General features: G+C 43.1%; 1 long non-coding RNA gene across 1 annotated transcript; it reads right to left on the minus strand.

Annotated features, from left to right (window-relative positions):
• Positions 1-2,757: 2,757 nt before the first annotated feature.
• LOC144583180 (uncharacterized) lies at positions 2,758-7,022 on the minus strand. The gene is made up of 2 exons (XR_013536831.1): positions 5,194-7,022; positions 2,758-4,997 (listed from the first exon to the last, which is right to left on the minus strand). It is a non-coding gene; the product is annotated as an uncharacterized LOC144583180 (long non-coding RNA).
• Between the last annotated feature and the right edge of the window lie 14,515 nt (positions 7,023-21,537).

The following is a 21,537-nucleotide window of genomic DNA, read 5'->3' on the forward strand; positions in this document are numbered from 1 at the left end:
CAGATTGTCAGCCCCTCCTGTTTGATAAACATTGCCAAATCAAATTAAAGTAAAGTTCTGAAAGACAGCACAGCAGATACTGGGGAGGCAGGCATGGCACCAGTACTTTGTGAGAGTGGGGAAGCAGAGCCACGCAACTAAATCAATGGCCATCTTTTCTAATGGACCTTGTGACTCTTTCCTGGTGGGGTGGGACACCACGCTGCAGCCATAAAGGACTTCTCTCAGGCTCAGGTTTCTTGAACTGCCACATTGGACAGTGCAGCAAAAATAACAGGTTATGATCAGAGCGGATATACTTCACAGAAAGGTAGCCTGATGGACACTGGATAGGCAGTGGAAGGGAGAGTCACGGTGCTTGGCAGAAGTGGGCAGGCAAACCAACAGGTAGGCCAGTACAGAGCAGCAGATGGCTAAGTAAGTCTAGCCCAAGCAACCTTCCAGGCTGATGCTGCCCCACACCAACTCCAGAGTTTCGGAGGCCTTGTGCAAGAATCCCTACGATCATTCCCAAGGTGGACAACTGAAGCATCAAACAGGAGAGCATGGCAAGGACCATTGAGTTGTCCAGCGGCCCGTGTCTTCAAGACATCTGGTGATCTGGGTATCAGAAACTTGCGTCCTACTCCACTATCCCTGCCTCCTCCATGGTTGCTTACCTAAACCTCTTGCAAGGGGACAAATGGAGAGCCAGAGGATTCGGACCTCTTTGTTTCTGCCCTAGAGGTCTTGCCCCTGCTGGGTGGGACTTTCCTGCCTCTATTCTAAACAGGAATGCCTGAAGCTGCCTCCAAAGGTGGTTGAACAGGTGTCGTATGCTGGCAGTCTTCCCTGGCTCATTTATTGCCTACAGTGAAGGTAGACACTGGTCCTGGGATCCTCTCTCATTTCACAGGGGTCCCCCAAAATGCCCACCCTTTGCTTTGGTGATGGTGACTCAGGCTGCCTCTGCCAAGCTACTACTGCTGCCGTCTCCCTCCTCTGGTCTTCAGGCTCAGATAATGCTCTACAGACAGTGACAGCAAGCTCATTCCCACTATGTCTGTCTAACACCCCCCCCCCCGCCCGGGGGCACCATGTGCATTTATGTTACTGTTGTGGAGATGTCTCCTGATCCATTAAGTTGAACTAGTTGGCGCAAATCCTTTGACATGCGTAATCATCATCACGTGCCATCATGTCAGCTCTGACTTATGCTGATCCTTTTCAGGTTTCTCCAGGTAGAGGATACACAGAAGTGGTTTACCATCTCCTTCTTCTGGGGCCACCCTTGGACTATACAGCTTGCCCAAGGCCACACAGGCTGGTTGTACTCTCAGGAGGTCACAATGGGGAATGTTTCTTATATATCCTTGCTATTTCTATCTCTCTCTCTGTGTGCACGCGTGTATGTGTGTCTATGTTGACTCAGTTGTGCTCCGTAGCCTGCTGGAGCAGATTGTCTCTTACTCATCCGAGCTGTCCCATGTCCAGCGTATAAATGCAGCAATCTGCTGTACTGAGACCATGGAAATGGCAAACTCTATTTTAAAAAGTCGTTTGTGATTTAGTCACAAAGATAGCCTGAAGAATCAGTTTGATATAAAGCACTGGTTCTTAACCTTGGGTTACTCAGGAGTTTTGGACTGCAACTCCCAGAAGCCTTCACCACGAGCTGTCCTGACTGGAGTTTCTGGGAGTTGCAGTTCAAAAGCATCCGAGTAACAAAGGTTAAGTACCACTGATATAAAGGAAGAAAAATTATCGTCCACCTAAGGACACCTCTTTCCAGAGGTCTTTAGCCCCACTCCTCTCACCACCACCACCATGGAAAGTTAAAAGGCCCTTCTTATCCTCAAAATGCTGTCTATTGGTTTACTGAGCAGAAAAAGGGACAAAGCTGGAAAGGTTAAGGAGCCTTTTGCCACCCCACTTAACTTCCCTTACTTGTTTGGGATCAAAATGAGAGAGGAGAATTTCTGGCCACCAAAGGTTTGGATCTCATCCAGCGTAGGTTCCCCAGAGACCCCATTGTCTCCACAAAACTCTCTCCCCCCCATAAACTCCTCTCCCTCCTAGATAGTGCCCTGCTATCTCTGATCAAAGATCTATTCCAGGTTGGGGGGCAGGGAGAGGATCTGAGCAGAAGCAGGGGACGGCTTCTTGTTCTCAACTTGTATTGCTGCTAGCCCCGATCTTTGGAATCATTCTCTCAAATGAATGGGCACATCATTTTAGACCAATAATAATCATAGTAATCTAATCCAGGTATGCTTGTTGGACCAAATACATAATGCATTAAGACCAATTTTTAATAAAAAGGTGCTATACTTTCTATTTTTTTTGGGGGGGGGGACCCAAAATAGTGACTTGCAAAATGATTCCATGAAAAAAAAATCTCAAAAGCAGCTGCTTCAAGTTAAATGGGAAGCAGTTCTAAAGAGCGCCAAATGAATACTGCAGCTAGTTGCACATGCTGTCTCCTTAATCTGTCACAAAACCTTTTTATTATGCTTTATTGCATTTGATCAATAGCTGCCTTGAAATATTTTTTAAACGATGGGAAAAGGAAAAGTAAACAAGTACTAGTCACGTGTTTGGTCTATGCAAACAGATCGATTTTCAAATACTGTGGCCAAAACCTCATATAGCACATCTGCCAGATCTCGCTGTTTCCAACAGAGTGGTGGTCCTTTCCCTCTCCTTCAGCCTGTTGTGCAGCCTAAAATTCTGACTGAGATGGTTGGAAGACCCTTCATGGCAGCTTTTTGGGGGGGGGGTGTCAAGAAGAGCTGCAGTGGAAGTGAGAAGGGAAGGGAGTCCAAATTCTGCTTGCACTGCATGCAAATGTGCATCATGTAAGAAGCCCTGTGGTGCAGCGGTTAAACTGCAGTACTGCAGTCAAGACTCTGCTCACAACCTGAGTTCAATCCCAGGTAGCCAGCTCGAGGATGACTCAGACTTCCATCCTTCCGAGGTCAGTAAATTGAGTACTGTAACTCACTCTGCAGGCACAATGTGTAGCCTGCATAATTATATTGTAAACTTCTCAAAGAATGCTTCAAGTGCTATGGGACAGTATATAAGCAGAACACTTTTTTATTGTTGTATATGGAAATGACCAACAGAACTTGTCTTAAACTTGGGAGGTCTACACCTACTCAAAGTAAATCTAAGCAGAAACTTGGCCAGGACTTTCTGGATTTTTATTTTGAAGATAGAGCACTGTTCTAAGAGCAGGGTGCAGCTTTCGCTTTCTACTTGTTTGTTTCCCACTGGCTTTGCTTTCCCTTCTGCCTGCTAGCTGAAAAGGAGAGCCAACATTGGTCAAAGCCGTTCTGAGACTCTCCCCATCACAACTCCCAGAAAACCTGGCCAGCACGGCTAGTAGTAAAGGCTTCAGAGAGTTCCAGTCCAAGAACATCTGGGGATCCAAAGTTGGGAACCACTGGTCTACAACATGTGAAGGAAAATATATGTGCATGCATGCCCTCATACACACACATACTCTGTTTAATACATCCATGTATATGGTACAGACAACAAGAAAACAATGCACAATGTGGCTGGCTGATTTTTTACACCAAGAGAGCTCTGGTCTCGTGAGGAGAGGAAAGCTGGCTTTGTCACACACACACTCTACAAATTGTAATCCATTACCCCTTCTATTTCTAGTTATGATTCAGCCAGGCTAAGGTTGTTTGAGCAGTAAAGTATTGATGTTGCCTCATGATTCATAGGAAAGGAAACCTTGCCTCACAGCGCGAAATCTTTAGAAGAGCTCCTGCAGAGAGGATTTCTAATGCATCCAGAGCTACCTATTTCCATTTTCAGTCATTAGATTTTACATTGACTCAGGATTAGGATGGATCCAGCAAACCTTTCTGGTGGAAATCTAATTCCCTAATTGCACTAGAAAGGTATATTATACATTCCTTTATTAAATTTGAATTAGAAATATATCACCATCAATCTGATGTTGTTTTATGTTGTTAATTATGGGTGAATGGATTAGAGATGCTTCATTAGCCAGACTCTTCTGGCATAGTTACACTGGCAGAGGGATGATGGTATAACTCTCAGCAGCAAATTGCTGCTAATTTATAACTCCCTATTTGCATCGCACGCCAGTTTGGGTGGCTTTGCATGTGACCAGGCATCCAAGCAGCAGCTTGTTCATTATTGACAATTTGCTGTTCAGAGCTACACCATTGCCTTTTCATCACGTAACACATCATGGGCTATTTTGTATTAAATTTCTATATTCTGCCTTAAATTAAAGTGTTTCACCCTATACTTACTGTGTCACGGATTTAGGCTTTCCTGCTTGTAGCAGAAAGTGAATTAAAGCAGCACTCAATCATGTGCAAGTAATAATCAAAATACTGGTTGTAATCTACTAATCATAATATACCAGGCAGCCTTTGATATATCACTCATTGTTGTTTCTGCTGTTCCAGACTAACGTATGTAGCATTTTAGATAGCCTGGCTGGTAATGTGTGGAGTTATCTTTTATTTCGTGTGTGTGTGTGTGCCTGCGCACGTGCCACACATGTGTGCTTTCCCCCATATATAGCATCCATCTCCTGCATCACCTGAAGGAAAATGTATGAATCAAGATGGCTCACAATCCTATTCCTCTGAATTAAAATGTAGTTCCAGAATGTCATAGCATGAATGATAATCTGTGGTAGAGTTCATGTGGTTTTTAATTTGTACATTAAAATGCCGTTTTAACTTTCTTCCAGGCAGATATTTAAAATTCCCTGCACATTCACTAGTGTGTTAGTTAAATCATGCATTTGACAGTGTTACAAAAGTGACAGAGAAGGAATGGAGAGAGTACGGAGAAAGAAGCAGAATGAAAGGAACAAAATCTTTAAAACATTATTCAGCATGCATCTTCTATAGACAGAATGAAAAGGAGCTTTTTGGCATCTTGAAAGGTACAGCTGAGTCAACATCCCTGTCACTGCTTGACCCGAGAAAAAATCAGTTGCCCTCTTGTGACAAAACCTGCCAAAAAAAATGACACAAGGAATGGATTTAGACAACTAGCTGGGTGTGATATATTTAGACACAGCCTGACATACTGCATTCCCTTCAAGTTATTTTTAAAGCCAGTTTGCCAGATTGAAGCCCAAACTTTTCAACAGTTCACCTAACAATTTGTGCCTCTTCCACCCACCATTATCCCATTTCTCTCACTGACCTGAGAAAAGGATGTGCCAAATATGGCGTTCCCTCTTCATTCCATAGAAGGCGAGTCCCTGAAAACTGGCCAGGTTCCCATTCCCTTTGTTGCACACCCACCAGAGGCCTTTTTACTTAGGATTATTATTATATATACTGTATTTACACCAGACACAGATTCCTTTTGCCAACTACAAACACCTATTTAGCCAGGAGGGAATTAAAACAGTTCCTGAGAGTCAGCTAATTGAGTCCTGACTGACAGGGTCAAAAGTTCAGATTGCCCCAGGAGGCCATCTAAAGTTTTTCCCTTGTGTCAGGAGCCTGGTCTCAGAAGTCCTGAGAGAATGTTTCCTGAAAGCACTCAGGGCTGGAACAGACATACTAACTGCTTTGTGCTTTTGGAATGCAGAAATACTTTGAATATGCTTTACAAAACTGTATGCGAATTTCCTAGAGATACATGGAGATACCTGACAAAATGCCCCTTTCTGGAGATTTGTCACTCCATTACTCTCTGGAAAGCAAACTGGTTTTTTTAACTCCTGAGAGAAAACCTTTCTTTTGACTAAATGAGGAAAAGGTTGTGTGGTCCCCAAAACAATACAAATGCAGGAACAGACTACACCTTTATTGAACCGCTAAATAAATAAAATTTTAAAAAAACATTAAAACCCCCAGCAAGCTTTCAATATTAATTCATCTTCCTCAGACTGTGCACCAAGTTCTCGTGGGTAGTTCCAAAATTATGTGCTTTTATTAATGCCCCAGAGTCTCATGACTGTTGCTGGGGGCCAGGCTATTTTTTTTAGGGGGTCCCATAAAGGTATCACCTGTTCCTACTTTTGTATTGTCTTTTGACTGTATCATTAACCCTTCATTGCCCTCCAGACATCTCCCTTCTTGGCTCATGAGATGGAAACAATGAATCTACTTGAGAATGCTTTTGCTGGTAAGCATGTTCCACACATGCTCAGTTTATAGCCAAGTCATGGTTTTATCTTTTTGAATGGCTTTTTTTTTAAGGATCAGTATTTCAGACCTTGCAGTTCTTCCATATTAAAAAAAAAGAAAAACAGGTGGGGCAACTGTTCTTTCAAGACTGATCTTCTGTATTTATTTGATCTGTTTTAAATCTCGGGATGTTTAAGGTCAATTGTTTCTGCATTGTGGGAGGGGAACAGTCATTTTTTAAAAAAATCAGAACTCAAAAAATCCTCTGTCCAAACTTCCCCAAAGAGAAAACCATCTGCTACCTTTGTACTAAATGTGGTGTTGACCCAAAGTCCAGTTGCAATATTATAATGCTTTGTTAGGGCGGCTTTTATTTTTAGGATTGCCTTGTAGAACGGGGATTTGTTCTGATGCAGATTAATGAGAGTGTGGTGATAATTAAAAACACTGATGCAGGCCATAGAGTGTGTGCCTCAGTCAGGAGTGGCAGCAAACCATTTTGAAGTAAAGCAGTGATAAATATTGGTGTGTGAAATCTCCTTACCCTATTGACATTTTGAAAGATTTGTCTTTATTTAGCGTCTTCCACCAGTATTCCCTCATAACGAAGCTGGCCCAGGCTGACAGGGCTTTTCCTGTAATATCTGAAGCTACAGCTAACTCAAGGCTCCAGTCACTATAATGTGATGAGAATTACAGTCTGCTTGCAGATAAGTGCATCTTTCTTTATGAAGTAAATAAAAACAGTACCTGACATTTCTGGTTCTAAAGCTCCCTCGGGAAATAGCAGCTCTCTCCCCCCCCATCCCGGAGTACCATTTCTATTAAACTAGGAAACCCGATCCTTTCAGCTTATCTGAAAAATAGCTCACAAAAACTAGGTGTTAGAGTAATAAAATACAGCTGCTTAAAACAACACAGAACATTTCACTACAACAATAAATAGAAAACAACCAGAAAACTAGTCCACCATGTAAATAGTGGACTAGTTTTTTAATTAACCCAGGACTCAGAGTTGATAAACCATTCTCACAGGTTCTCAAATTCTTATGTTTCCAAGCACATATATGTTAAATGTGGAAACACTGCTCATTATCCCTACATTTTTGCATCATTCTTATAAAATTGTTTTGAAACATAGCCAGATACATGTGAAATGGAAACACAATAACAACAGGTTCGATTGCTGTAAGTAGAGCTTTTCAGAGAAGGCCTTGATTTTGTACATTCACAATTTGGAGTGTTGACTTCCCTTAAAATGTCAACATGCTTTGGTGGTCCTCAGGGATCATGGGCTCACCCCACCCTTCCTACTTCAAAGTCTGGTTGCCTGTTTGAGCTTCAGGGATGTGAACCACTGTTTGCCACCTTCTGGATTAATGATAAACACCGGTTTGTCAAAATCATGAAGTCAGAGGGTGCAAAAGTATGAGAGAAAAAAACAGAATAAATCCACATTTGCTGCCCTGTTAACAGCCACTACCACCACCACTTCCTAAATATGCTGATTTGTGGGGAAGCAACCAGAACAGATAGCTTACAAGAAGCTATCTGGAGAAACAATCATCTAAACCAGTGGTTCTTAACCTTGAATTACTCATGTGTTTTTGAACTGCAACTCCCAGAAACCCCAGCCAGCACAGCTGGTGCTGAAGGCTTCTGGGAGTTGCAGTCCAAAAACACCTGAGTAACCCAAGGTTAAGAACCACTGAGCTAAACCAGTGGTTCCCAAATGTTCTTAGATGACAACTCTTGGAAATTCTGGCCAAGTACAGCTCGCAGTGAAGGCTTCCGGGAGTTTCAGTCCAAGAACATTTGGGGACTGAAGGTTGGGAACCACTGATGTAAACCAAGGACAGATTGGTGGAGTGGTGTGCTCATGTCGCTCACAGTCACTGACAAGGTGGTGGAAAGCAGCCTCACATTGAAGACATTCTGCAATCGGCAACTGGTTTGGGATGCCTGGTGTGCTGCTGACAGTGGATTTACAAGATCTCGTTCAATGTTCCAAGCCTGAGAAGAACTTTGGGGTGCAAGTGCTGCTCCATGTGTCACTTAATATGAGACATTATAAGGAGGTCAGTTTAGAGTCCCTGGCTTGAATTCTGTACTCAGTTACCTTAAGCAGTCCTCTTTCACTGACATCCTCTGTTTTTTATTAGACAAAGGCAGCACCCGGGTTTGATGTAAAGGATGTGTGGAACAGCCTGCTTTGTGCACAGCTCCTCCATTCATGCTGCTTGCTGAAGCGGGAGTCCAATAACCACCCCTTGAGCAAAGCCTAGAAGCCTCATGGTTTGCAATGAGGTGATCCCCTAGCTTGTGTAACTGCAGGCTGGACGTTGCTTTGCTGAGCAAGGAGTGTTGCAGGTGTACAGCCCTTCTGCCCTGCCCTTTTGAACAGGATCCTGGTGTGGAAGCAGAAGCAACCTTTTACCAAAAGAGTATAGCTCTTCAAAGACATGTAAGAGGAAGGCCTACATTTAGGATCAGTTACACGTAGAAGCAGGTCCTTTATGACTGGCTGGATCTGAGGTTTAGTGGCGCTAGCCGACCGAACCCGAAGAATTCCTGTTCTCCAGCTCTTATGCCCTGATATCATGTAAAGTGCTAGGTTTAACGTAAGTTTAATTTAAGGCTCTCAAAGAACCATCCAGCCTCTACACTTACAAGTTTTAGCATGATGCAGTTTGGGTTGCTGGATGGATGCTACAGAGGAAGCAAGGTTGCATCAAAACTATGTCCACATATCTCTTAATGATTCTGGGGAGACTGCAAAACAGGTTGTTGCTTGTGTTATAAAATTTTTCAAGAGATTAGAAGGAAAGACATTGACTCAACCCTGGCAGCTTTTCCAATAGTGATTACTTTCAGTATGCATAGTGGACAGAATATTAAAATATTTCAGAACACTGGAATATTTTTTCAGTGTCAATTTGCTTACTAATAAACTATTAATAAAGTTGATCTCCACTGTTGTTATGATCTATATTACTATGCTATAATTAGCTATTAATGTATAGACTTTTACTGTTTTGTGTTGTTTTAAAAACAAATGTACAGTCAATAGACTGAAATGGTTGATTGATTCTAAGTAAGCTCCAATAAAATCTAGCTATAGATGGACAGACAGACAGACAGACAGACAGACAGACAGACAGACAGACAGACAGACAGACAGACAGACAGACAGACAGACAGACAGATAGATAGATAGATTATACTGTTGATCAAGTAATTACAAACTTAAGTGACATCACTGTTTCAGACTTCTACAAAGTAACTAGATAAGTAAAATATTCAATAAGTAAACTATTCTTAGTTAATGACTGATGACCGGAAGCCTGCCATTTTTTTAAAAAAAAATGTGATTATGATTAATTTCAGAGAGTGAAAATGGCCTTGGACATGTTGTGGGCAGCAATATATCACTGCAACAGCAGAGGTGAATTGAATTGCTGAGATTAAATACCTAGTGACATTGAACAGATGGTGTGGCTTAGGTGGACATAAGCGAATTCATTACATGATGCAGTCAGGTGACAGGCATAGAAATAAACTTCACTGGGTTCTTTAGGTGGGTGGGGAGAGGAGAAATCAAGGTCTTTATAGCTGTGCTGATCCCACTCAGGATGAGAGATGCAGAACAGGTGAAGCAAGATTTTTAAGTGGATTGATGTATACAGTATCTGTATATATTAAGGGATTTGACACTTCCTAACTTACCATTTCCTAGGAGTATTTGCTACAGAAAATGCATACAAGGCAGACTGATGAATGTCCGGACAGCCATGTCTTGCTTGTGGGGGACACCTCCATACATTTCCTTGGGCTTACTGCACCTGAGATGGTGATGATCTTCCATCACAGCTGCTGAAGGACTGGGGGACTGAGTGGGACAGGGGGCTTGAACCTTCTACAGCCAGGCAGAGAGATATATGTTTGGGGTATGGGAAAGGGGTAGCAGGAAAGGGGGTTTGCAGAGTAGATTGACAAGTGATGGGGGGCACTGAAGAATAACTCAGGCTGCTTTCTCAACAGGAGGCAAGTGAAAACTGTATTGAGGAAAAAGTTGAAGAGACAGGGAGGGCTCCCTCTGTTTTCCAGGTCTGTGCACTTCTCTGTTCTCTTGTGCTCAAGGATGCGTCACTTTATGTTTGCCATCTGGATTCACATCCTGCCTTCATCCTAACTCACACCAAATCTCCAGGAGACAAGTTTGGTCTCATGGTTAGTGCTGAATAGTCATCCTAGCCCAGAAAAGCCCCCCCCCCCGCTCCGCCCTCACTAAAACTACAGAGAGCATGTGAAGTTGTAAATAAAACAGATTTGGTGGTGTGGTGAGGTGTGGGAATATTTATCCAAGGCCAGACCTGCCATTAAGCAGAGTAAGGCAATGGCTTCAGGCAGCAGATGGTGGCGATGGCATTGGCCATTGCCCAGTCACTCTTTGTGAGACCTGCTGGGCTTTCCCAGTTCTTGGAGAATAGAGAGATGTGTGCCACACAGCCTGCCTTCTACCTCCTGTCTTGCCATGTTGCTCTCCGTGCACTGTGGTACAGTTTTCCCTCCCCCTGCCAAAGTTGAAATCAATTTCCATCACCACTGCCAGGCACCTTTGTTCATGGAATGGAGGTAGGTTCTGTTTCATTCAGGGATATAAGTGGCAAAACATTCCGTTTTTAAAATGTTATATTCGTTGTCGTTTAGTCGTTTAGTCATGTCCGACTCTTTGTGACCCCATGGACCAGAGCACGCCAGGCCCTCCTATCTTCCACTGCCTCCCGTAGTTGTGTCAAATTCATGTTGGTTGCTTCGATGACACTGTCCAACCATCTCATCCTCTGTCGTCCCCTTCTCCTCTTGCCCCTTCATGGATTGCTGCCTTGTCGTGGCGAAGGGGCTTGAGTAACTCAGAGAAGCTATGGGCTATGCTGTGCAGGGACACCCAAGACGGACAGGACATAGTGGAGAGTTCTGACTAAACGCAATCCACCTGGAGTAGGAATTGGCAATGCCACTCCAGTATCTTTGCCAAGAACACCTCATGATCAGAAACAAATGTTATATTATTTAGGGAGAAACCTCTTTTGTTTTGGTTTCTTTTTGTGTGTGCATTGTTCCTTTCATTTTACAGTACATGAAAAGGACAGCGTCTTTTGGGTTCCTCCTCCATGTTTCATCATTCGTATTTTAAGGCACCAATGGAGAAACGTGAATGGGAAACCCTACAGAACCCTTAAGAACTGCCCCCAAATAGCAGAATCAAGGCAAAGGGACTAACTCTACTCCAAAAGCAGGCAGGAGTCCAGGAGAAAGAAAAATCATCATCAGATGTGCAAGGGCACTAGTTTATATATTACCACATTCTCCTCTTCTTCCCCCTCCTCTTCTCTATTATCAAATTCATGAAATTCACAAAGTCCACCCCCTGGCCCCGGCTCCCCACAGAGACAAACAAAAGTCCCCCAAGCTCTTAGAAAAATAGATACCTTTAACAGAATAAAATACAGTAAATTAATCAAATAACAATTTTTTAAAAAATTAGTAAACCAGAAAACACATCCAACTTCTTGCACAGCAAAAAGAATAAAATAGAGCACCTTTCTCCAAAAACCAAGACGTGCAAGCAAGAAAATAAAGGGAAAAACTCTCTCCCCCTACTACTTCCTGTCTTATTTTCTTTTAGTCCAGTGGGGAGGGCAGGCAGCAGCAGCAGAAATAATTCAAGAAAGGAAAGGACTCACCTGGCAAAAAGAGGGGGAAAAAAGGAGGAGGAGGAAATCCTAAATAAATGAGGAGGTCCAAAAGAATCCTAAGGAAGCCCACTGGCATGGGCAGGTGATGGAGAAGTTCTTTGATCAGGACCTTAGTAAATTAACAGAACTCATGCTGCAGAAGTTCTTTATTACTAAAACAAAATGCATTGAGACCAGCTCAGTTCTGGGAGGACAGGCACCCATCAAGCACGCCTCCATTCCATTAAATAGGTGTCAAACATAAACACTTAACATCGGATCACCAGTTATCAGTGTAACCATAAACATGAACACCAATCATAATCCAAGTGTCTACTGCACAGAAACACATCATCTCCTCGGTAACCTTTCATTTTCGCCATTCACTTTCTTTCTTCCCTGCTCTGTGATCCTTGATATTTGTTGCTTCTTGCTTATTTTTTTCTCTCAGACATTTGTTTCCAGATAATTTGCACATTCCTGTCTTTGGCCTGCAGAAACCACAACAGCAACAACACCGTTCCCTGCACACCTTTGCAAACCAAGCCTTCCTGTACCTAGTGTGATGCCATGATCCTAACTAGATCAAAGACCAAGCACTAAGAGCATAGTTAGGGTATGACTATTTCCACCATAGAGAAGGTATGAACATTAGTTCCCTTTGCGCATGGCAAAACCTTTGCCACTTAGAGGGGTGGAACTTGGTTAAATTCATGGCCCACTTGTGTGTAGGAGGGAAGAGGTGCATGTCTCATCCTGCAGTTTGCAGCTTGTTGGGGCTGTGAAAATTGGTTAATAGGGATATCTTAGAGAACAGAATGGGAAGGAATAAAAACTGTTGATTATTATGGCTTGAGACAATTAAGGGCCTGTTATCTCAATCCACCGTAAACTGTACTTGTGTTAACGGTATACACTTTTGTTAATGTGATTCTGAAGATTCCCAGATCACCAATAAAAGTTAACCTAGCACTCAAATATATTTCCATTATGAAGACATTTATCCAATCCAGCTCTCTCATAAAATATGAATGCAAAATGTGTGTCCATGGAACTTTCTCTGAATATACATCCCACAGCCCACACCCTCTGCATCCTTCCACACATTTTAGTGGAAAGGCACAACATACAAGAGAATTATGTGATCCACTAAAATGGATGGCTATTAACGCCTGCAGTTTCCTATAGTCCTCTGTAATGTGCAGAAGGGTGAACAGAGATGGGCACAAAACAAGAAAAGAGGAGTTCGTGATGGCTTACTGCTAGTCATGAAACATGGATCAGAAACTTTCACAGACTTTCTGATGAAACAAACCAGTTTCATGGTTTGTGTGATCCAGGACTTCCAGGAACAGTAGAACAGCCTCTGTGTGAGTTAAGAGATATCAAACTCACAATGAATCTTCAGTTGATGCTCCTTTCCACTCCCTCCAAGTTTAGCGGATTGGATTTGGGATGTTCAGGTTAAAGTTGTGACAAACCCAGACCTACTGGGATATGCCACACGTTAACTAAGCTGCCACCAACCATTCCCTGTAAGAAGTCACACAGACCAGGGATGGATTTTTAACCAATAAAAGAATAAGGTTTATTTAAAACAACACACAGGGAAAATAAAAGGATTATGTGAATAAGATATAGTAATGTGGCTTAGTCTCATTCATACATGCATACAATTTGGTTCACACAGAACCCTTAACTTGAAGCACAGACCCTGAACCTATCAGTTCTGGCTAACCAACAGACACCTGAACCTATCAGGTTGGTACTGACACACAGTAGTACCCTGTCTGACACACAGACTCCCACACCAGCTTCTTCTTCCCAGCTGCTGCTTCTTGTCTGCTTCTTCACATCCCAGCGTCTAAACTTCTCCACACACGCATCACATATATATACAGTACAGCCCCTCCTCCTGATGTCCCGCCTTCCACTCCCCATAGGATGGAACTTTCCCTCCAAACCCATGACAGACAGGTAACATCAGTGCTGTATGTAACACCTCCCCTCTTTATAAGTTGTTTTGTAGGGGGAAAGCTAACGTGCTTTTTCCCAAAAAACAACCTGGATAAAACACACAACAACAGTTATACATATAATACCATACTTACTTATACTTACATTCTAAGTTAACCATAGCAATTAGGCATTTAAACATTTACCATATACATTACATCAATTTACCTTTATTCATACAAACCAAGTTCAAAAAACAGGTACATTTAACCTTTGTCATCAATATATATACATAGTCCATGTTTCTTTTGCCGTCTTCATTCTTCAGGTCTTCTTGACAAGGCGTCAGCAACACAGTTCACTGACCCTCTGACCACCTTCACTTCAAAGTCATAGTCTTGCAAGTTTAAAGCCCACCTCATAAGTTTACTATTGTGGGTTTTCATTGTCTTTAACCATTGCAGTGGTGAATGGTCAGTGCACAGAACAAAATGTCTTCCCCAGATGTAAGGCTTGGCCTTCTGGATCGCGTAGACTATGGCCAAACACTCCTTCTCCACGGTTGCCAAATGTCTCTCACCTTTTTGAAGTTTCCTACTCAGGTAGGACACTGGATGCTGGTCACCATTCTCATCCTTCTGGCAAAGAACTGCTCCTACCCCGCTGTTAGACGCATCGGTGTAGATGATGAACTCCCGGTCGAAGTCTGGAGCACGCAGCACTGGATACTGGACGAGCGCCTCCTTCAACCTCTGGAACGCCGCCTCACAGTCGCTGGTCCACGGGATGCTGTCATCAGTCTTCTTCCTCGTCAGATCGGTCAGTGGAGCCGCAATCTCGCTAAACCTCGGGATGAACTTTCTGTAGTAGCCCACCAACCCAAGAAATGATTTGACTTTTTTCTTGGTGGTGGGTCTGGGCCAATCACGAACAGCTTCTATTTTGGCCTCCAGGGGTTTTATCACTCCTCCCCCTACTACGTGACCCAAGCATTCCATTTCTGGGCTACCCAGCTGCAGTTTGTTCTCTTCACAGGGCCTAGGCCAAAGCACTCCCTCCCCTGGGTTAAAGTGCCTCTCCCTGCCTTCCTGGTCGTCCCAAGCTTTCTTTCTGACCTTTTGAGCTTGCAGGTTTTCTGCTGCCAGTTCTAGGTTTCTCTTTAGGTCATTCATCAAGGTGTCTATGTATGTCACAACGTCTTGTGGGTCATCCTGGGTGATCTGCTCCCAATCTTGCTTGATCAAATCAAGGCGCCCTTTCACCCTTCTCCCAAATAAAAGTTCAAATGGACTGAACCCGGTACTGGCTTGTGGCACTGATCGATAAGCAAACAAAAGGGATTGCAGCTTCTGGTCCCAATTGTTTGGATTCTCTGCCAAGTAAGCCCTAATCATGCGCATTAGAGTCCCATTGAACTTCTCAGTTAACCCATTACTTTCGGGATGATAGGCAGTGGTTTCCTTGTGCTTAATTCCACAGATTTGCCATAAGCGTTTCATGAGCTTTGATGTGAACGATGCTCCCAAATCTGTGATTATTTCTGAGGCAAATCCCATCCTGGACATATACCCCACCAAGGCATCTGCCACTGTGTTAGTTTCAATGTTAGTCAAGGGTATGGCTTCAGGGTACCTCGTGGCATGGTCCACAATGGTGAGAATGAACCTGTTCCCCCTCTTTGTGGCCTTGGGCAAAGGTCCCACAATATCCACCCCTATGCATTTGAACGGAGTGTCAATCACAGGCAAAGGGCACAACTTTGCTTTGGTCCTGTCGCGGCTATTCCCCTGCCTTTGACACACATCACATTGTTTACAGAACTCCCTGATCTGCTTCCCTATGTCAGGCCAGTAAAAATTCTGTGTGATTCTCTGCTGTGTTTTGTTCACCCCTAAGTGTGCAGCAAACATGTCAGAGTGCCCCCTTTGTAAGATCATGGGGCGATACTTTTCAGGCACCACTAGCTGACTTCTGATCCCATCTCCCCCTTTTGAGATATTCCTCAGGGTCTCTCTATACAAAATCCCCTTTTCCTCTAGAAATCTCACTGGGGTTTCAGGTGTTAGCTGGGCATCAGTCACCTGTTCAAAACACTTTTGGAGAGTGGCGTCTGCCTTTTGCTCTTGTCCAAACCTGCTGTCTGTGGTTAAGGTTTCCACCACAGCTTCTGAACTCCCCCCACCTGCTTCCGTCTCTGGCTCATCATTACCCCCCTGACCTGTCCCCGTGGTGGCTTGTGAGCGTGTAATCACTAGCACCCGTTTCACATGTTCAGCCAGGTCATTTCCCACGAGCACGGCTGCTGGCAGAGTCGATGAAATCGCTAGCCGCCAAACTCCCCTCCAGCCTTGAAAGTTGACAGGTACCTCCGCGACTGGCAGTGAGATTACCTGCCCCTCAATCCCTGCCACCTTCATGCTCTCATTTGGGATTACATACTCCCTAGGAATAATATCTGGATGGCACAGGGTCACCTGGGAACAAGTGTCCCGCAGCCCCCGATACTGATGTCCAAGTATTCCTACGTCCACCCCTGCTGTCTCAAACAACTGAGAATCTGTTCTCACCAGCAGGCAGCGCCTGACCTCTACAAGAGGACCATTTTCCTCAGCCTGATCAGCAGATGTAGCTGTTCCAGATTGAGTAGCCATGGCAACAGGCTCCCTCAGTGACAATGAGCCTTGCTCTTTCTGGACACAGAACACAGCTTTTGGCTTGGTCCCACTCGAATCCTGAGGCACAATTCCTTTTAGCTGCTTTAATTTCTCACACCCTGAGATTAGATGGCCCTTTCCCTGACAGAAATAACATTTTCTGGTGTATTTTGAGTCTTTCTCATCTTGTTTTGGTTTTCCCTCCAAAACCTGAGGTCTTCGTTTCATGTCTGAGGGCTTCCCTTCACCATGGGCCCCTCCCCCTTGCTGGCTTTTCCCTGGTCCCTGAGAGTACTTGCTGTAGGTTTCTTTAGGTTTCCCCATCGCTTTCCCCTCACCCAAGGGCTTTCTTATTTGGGAAATAAAATCTGCAATCTCGGCGGCTTCTGCCACAGATTTTGGTTTCCTTTCCCTCACCTGGAATTTCAGTTCCCCATGCAGGACTGAATAGAACTGTTCCAGCGCTATCAAGTCTTTGAGCTGCTGAAAGGTCTCTGTCCCCTCCTGAGATAGCCATTTCTCTAGCAGCCTCACCAATTGAGCCCCCACTTGGGTAAAAGTCTGCTCTGGTTTCTTTGTGAGGGACCTGAATCTTTGCCTCAGCTGTTCCGCATTTATCCCATGTCTTGCAAACACCAGTTTTTTAAACTCTGCAAAATCTTTCATCAGTCCCTCTGGCATCTCTGAATAGACTTCGGCCAGGCTACCACTGATTAAAGATCGCATGATGGTCATCTTCTCAGTTTCCCTCACTGAGAAGTCCACAAACGCTCTTTCCACTAAGGAAAAGAACACCTCAGGACAATCTCCCTTGTGGTACACAGGGAATTTCTTCAGGTCAGCTTTAGACAATTGGCCTCCCTCAGAATCCCTATTGTTATTATTGTTCTGGTTCATCATTTCCAATTTTCTTAATTCGAACGCCATCCTTTCTTTTTCCAGAGCAATTTTCTCTCTCTCTAACCTTTCCTCCTTTTCCATTCTCTCTCTCTCTAATTCAAAATGTCTCTGTTTCTCTCTTTCCCTTTCCTCCATTTTTTCTCTCTCTAATCTTTCCTCCATTTCCCTCACCCTCAGTTCATGCTGTTGGGCTAGGAGTATTTTTCTGAGTTCTGGGTTCTGCTCTCCTGTGCTGTCACCCTGCACTGAGCCAAATTCATCCTCAGAACCTTGGTCAACCTGGGGGTCTTTCACTTCACCCATTTCTGCCATTTGGCTTCGAGTCAAGGGCATAATCCCCCCTCAGCACAGGCTGCTTTAAAAAGTCAAGCCTCAAAATAAAACGACCACTTTTTTTTTCTTTTGCCTCAGAACCAGCTTTCCCTATAGATTGCTGCTGTCCTTCAGCACTACTTGCAACAGTTGCGAGCTAGAGTCTACCCCCCTCTGCTGGGCCTCTCAGCAGACAAACTAGCTCACTGCTATTTCACAGTTTTGCCTCAGCTTTTTCCCGCCAAAACAGGCTGCCTCAGAGCTCCCTAATCTAGTCCCCAATCTGAGGTTACACGTTCTTCTACTAGTGCACCCCCCCGTGAGGTACACCTAGAAGATTACCTACGTACTCTCAGATTGTCCCTGACTAGACCCCCCTCGCTCTGGGCACTCTTGCCAAGGCTTTGCTGGACCACTGGACAACTGGACCAGTCGTATCCCACACGCTGGACACCAATCAATGTGACAAACCCAGACCTACTGGGATATGCCACACGTTAACTAAGCTGCCACCAACCATTCCCTGTAAGAAGTCACACAGACCAGGGATGGATTTTTAACCAATAAAAGAATAAGGTTTATTTAAAACAACACACAGGGAAAATAAAAGGATTATGTGAATAAGATATAGTAACGTGGCTTAGTCTCATTCATACATGCATACAGTTTGGTTCACACAGAACCCTTAACTTGAAGCACAGACCCTGAACCTATCAGTTCTGGCTAACCAACAGACACCTGAACCTATCAGGTTGGTACTGACACACAGTAGTACCCTGTCTGACACACAGACTCCCACACCAGCTTCTTCTTCCCAGCTGCTGCTTCTTGTCTGCTTCTTCACATCCCAGCGTCTAAACTTCTCCACACACGCATCACATATATATACAGTACAGCCCCTCCTCCTGATGTCCCGCCTTCCACTCCCCATAGGATGGAACTTTCCCTCCAAACCCATGACAGACAGGTAACATCAGTGCTGTATGTAACAATAGTCTCCAAAGGGAGGTCTCTCAAGGAAAGTGCTCTTTAACAGCTGGATTGGGGGGGGGAATTAAATGAGTGGTTCATGTGAGGGAACTTGAGAAAAGATGTGGCTCATCATGAGATGGACTGGGAATGGAACGGAAAGGGAGTGGGATGAATGAACTAGCTAGCTAAATGTCCTCTTTTCACACCAGCTGTTGCAAAAGTGAAACCACTACGGAGCTGCCCAGGGTATGGCTCCTATAACCAGCTACCCCCAGAGAACAGACTTAAACCTCTGTGGTTGGCTGCCTGATCTGGCAATCAATTCTACACAACATTTTCTCTAGATCCACCTCAGCATTGCATAGGGAATTTAGAGTGGTGCTGGGCTTTCCGGCCAAGGATGACAGGCTCAAAAACAAAGTGTATGAATTGCCAACATTGATAACATTTTGTTCAGCATTTTGTTTTGTTCTGGGCAAAACGGCCCAATTCATGTTTTTTGTTTTTTTTTATTTTGTGGTTTGTTTTGTGCCCATCTCTAATGGTGAATTGTACAAATGCAGAGTCTCCAACTACTTAAAGATTGGAGATGTTCTTTTCTACCTAGTTTTAGCCATGCCCATGTTGAATTACTGTCATGCCTTCCACCAGTATTTTTCAGATGTTGTCCATGTAGGGGTTTATTTTTCCAACTGTTTAATTTATTTTCAAATGGTTGTTTCTTATATTGAGCCTTTGTTTCTGTTGTTTAAAAATATTCTCCATTTTCACTGCTTTAAGTAATTTTTCTCTGCTTGTACTGATATAAACATTTAGGCTTCTTTTTCCTTCTCTACTACCTGCTGTATTTGCAGTAATCCACGACCTTCAGTTTTTTGTGATAAATATAATTTGTTTACATCCCTTTTTGCATGTGGTGCGTGATGCATGTTCATTAGTTTTCATGTTTTTTGATCCAACTCTTCTAATTCATTTTGGGTCCAATCCAGCTGGCTATCTAATTACTGGAACTGCCCATATGTTTATGGCTTTGATTGTATTTCCACCATTTAATTTTGATTTTAAGATAAGATGATGATGATTTTGTAATGTCAGAATGGAGGGACTCCAAATCTTTAACTTTTAATCACACAATAGTTAATAAAAATATAAACAAGGCACTCCCTCCTTCCCCAATCAAGATTTAATCAGACTGGAGCTTTGATCATTTTGGTATCACCAGAGACATTAAATCTCTTTTCAGCATGATATAAAAAAACCCACCACCAACTCAGCTTCTACATTTATTACCTTCAGATAGATTATTTTCTGAGTCATCAAATGATATTCATGCTATAATTAATGAATATCTTCAGTTAATTGCCTCTTTCCCAAGTACATTAATAATCACAGTCATGATTCAAAATCATTTTTCAATCTCATTCATGGCAAGAGTACTGTGTCTAAACTACAGCTCATTAGAAATGAGCAAAACGCCTTTTTATCATATATAATAAAGTGGTTTTAAAAACTGAAGTTGTTGAGCTACAAAAAAGCTGTCCCTCAATATAGTCAAGGCTGCCAATTAGATAACTTAATAACAATACAGTCTTCAGAAATCAGCATAGTTGGTAATCAGGTGAAATTACCCAATGTGGCGTGTAGTCTATGTGTATTCCTCCCTGTTTGGCAGTCACCAGAGCCCCCCCTCCTCTTATTTTTATGAGTGGGAAAATGGAGAAGTCTCTTCTTGTTTATATAAGGGCTTTTAGAAATTGGAAGTAGGTTTCCAATCACTTCTGATTCTGTTAGGATAGCTTAGGCAGATCTTGACAGGCGGACAAGGTGCCTCTTCCAACCTGCCAAAATTGCCCAAACCTGTTGCAAAAAAATACCATCAGCTCTGGCCAGCCAAGCCAGTAACGGGATAATTAATGGGATTTATAGCCCCCAAACATTGGAAGGCTACAAGTTGCTCACCATTGCTGCTAGTGAAGTTCTATGGACCCCAGCTAGGAAACAGTTCTGTGAGCTTCTTTGGTGATATTTTTTTTCTTTTCCATATTTGTCTAGAACATTTTTTATCCTCTGACTAGCTCGAGAAGGACTTGAGCACAAGCAAAGAACATTTGTGTTTGTTCAAGGACTCTCTCCCCCCCCCCTTCTCTCTGAAGTCCCTGCTGACTTGTCCCTCAGATGTGCCTCATCTCACACCCATTCCTCAACATAGGGCAGCATGGAGGAAGGGAGGATGGAACCACATTGGCTAGGAGCAATCTCTAATGGTTTATTCTAAGCCTTTGTATAATTTCCACAGGTCAGGTTTAACTAAATAAGCAGAAATCTCTTGCCTTGAAAATAACATGCATTTAGGTCTATCACACAATTTGAATCCATGTTAGAGTGGGAAATAATCTAATTAGAATTTATTGTTCATGACAGTTCAGAAGCATGTGAAAGAGGACCCATTTTGATTGTTGTCCCTGTCCCTTCAAACAAATTTAATTTATACTCCATTCACACACAAATCTTTTATTTTTTCAGTAGCCTTTTCTACAGAACAGAAATTATCTACTGGAAGTAGGATGTTGAAAGCCATTCTCTGTGATCATTGCTGATGTGTGTGTGTGTTTAATCTTCAACTGTTAATGTAAGCTGATGCCTGAATATCTATCAATTTTAAACACGGAAACATGATGAGATTCTATATTTTTCCATATTTTTGTGTAATCAGAGAGTATTGTTACAAAGTGCAAGATGAAATACATTAGAAACCCGCCTTTGTGAAGACTGCTTTATAAACTATCCACATTGGTTCTCTCTAGAACTTCAGAAAGAAATTGAAAAAACATTCTATTTCTTAAAATACTACTTATGTTTTGCAAAGTTCATGTATTT

This window comes from Pogona vitticeps, chromosome 1, assembly GCF_051106095.1.
Source record: "Pogona vitticeps strain Pit_001003342236 chromosome 1, PviZW2.1, whole genome shotgun sequence".
Taxonomy (NCBI): Eukaryota; Metazoa; Chordata; class Lepidosauria; order Squamata; family Agamidae; genus Pogona; species Pogona vitticeps.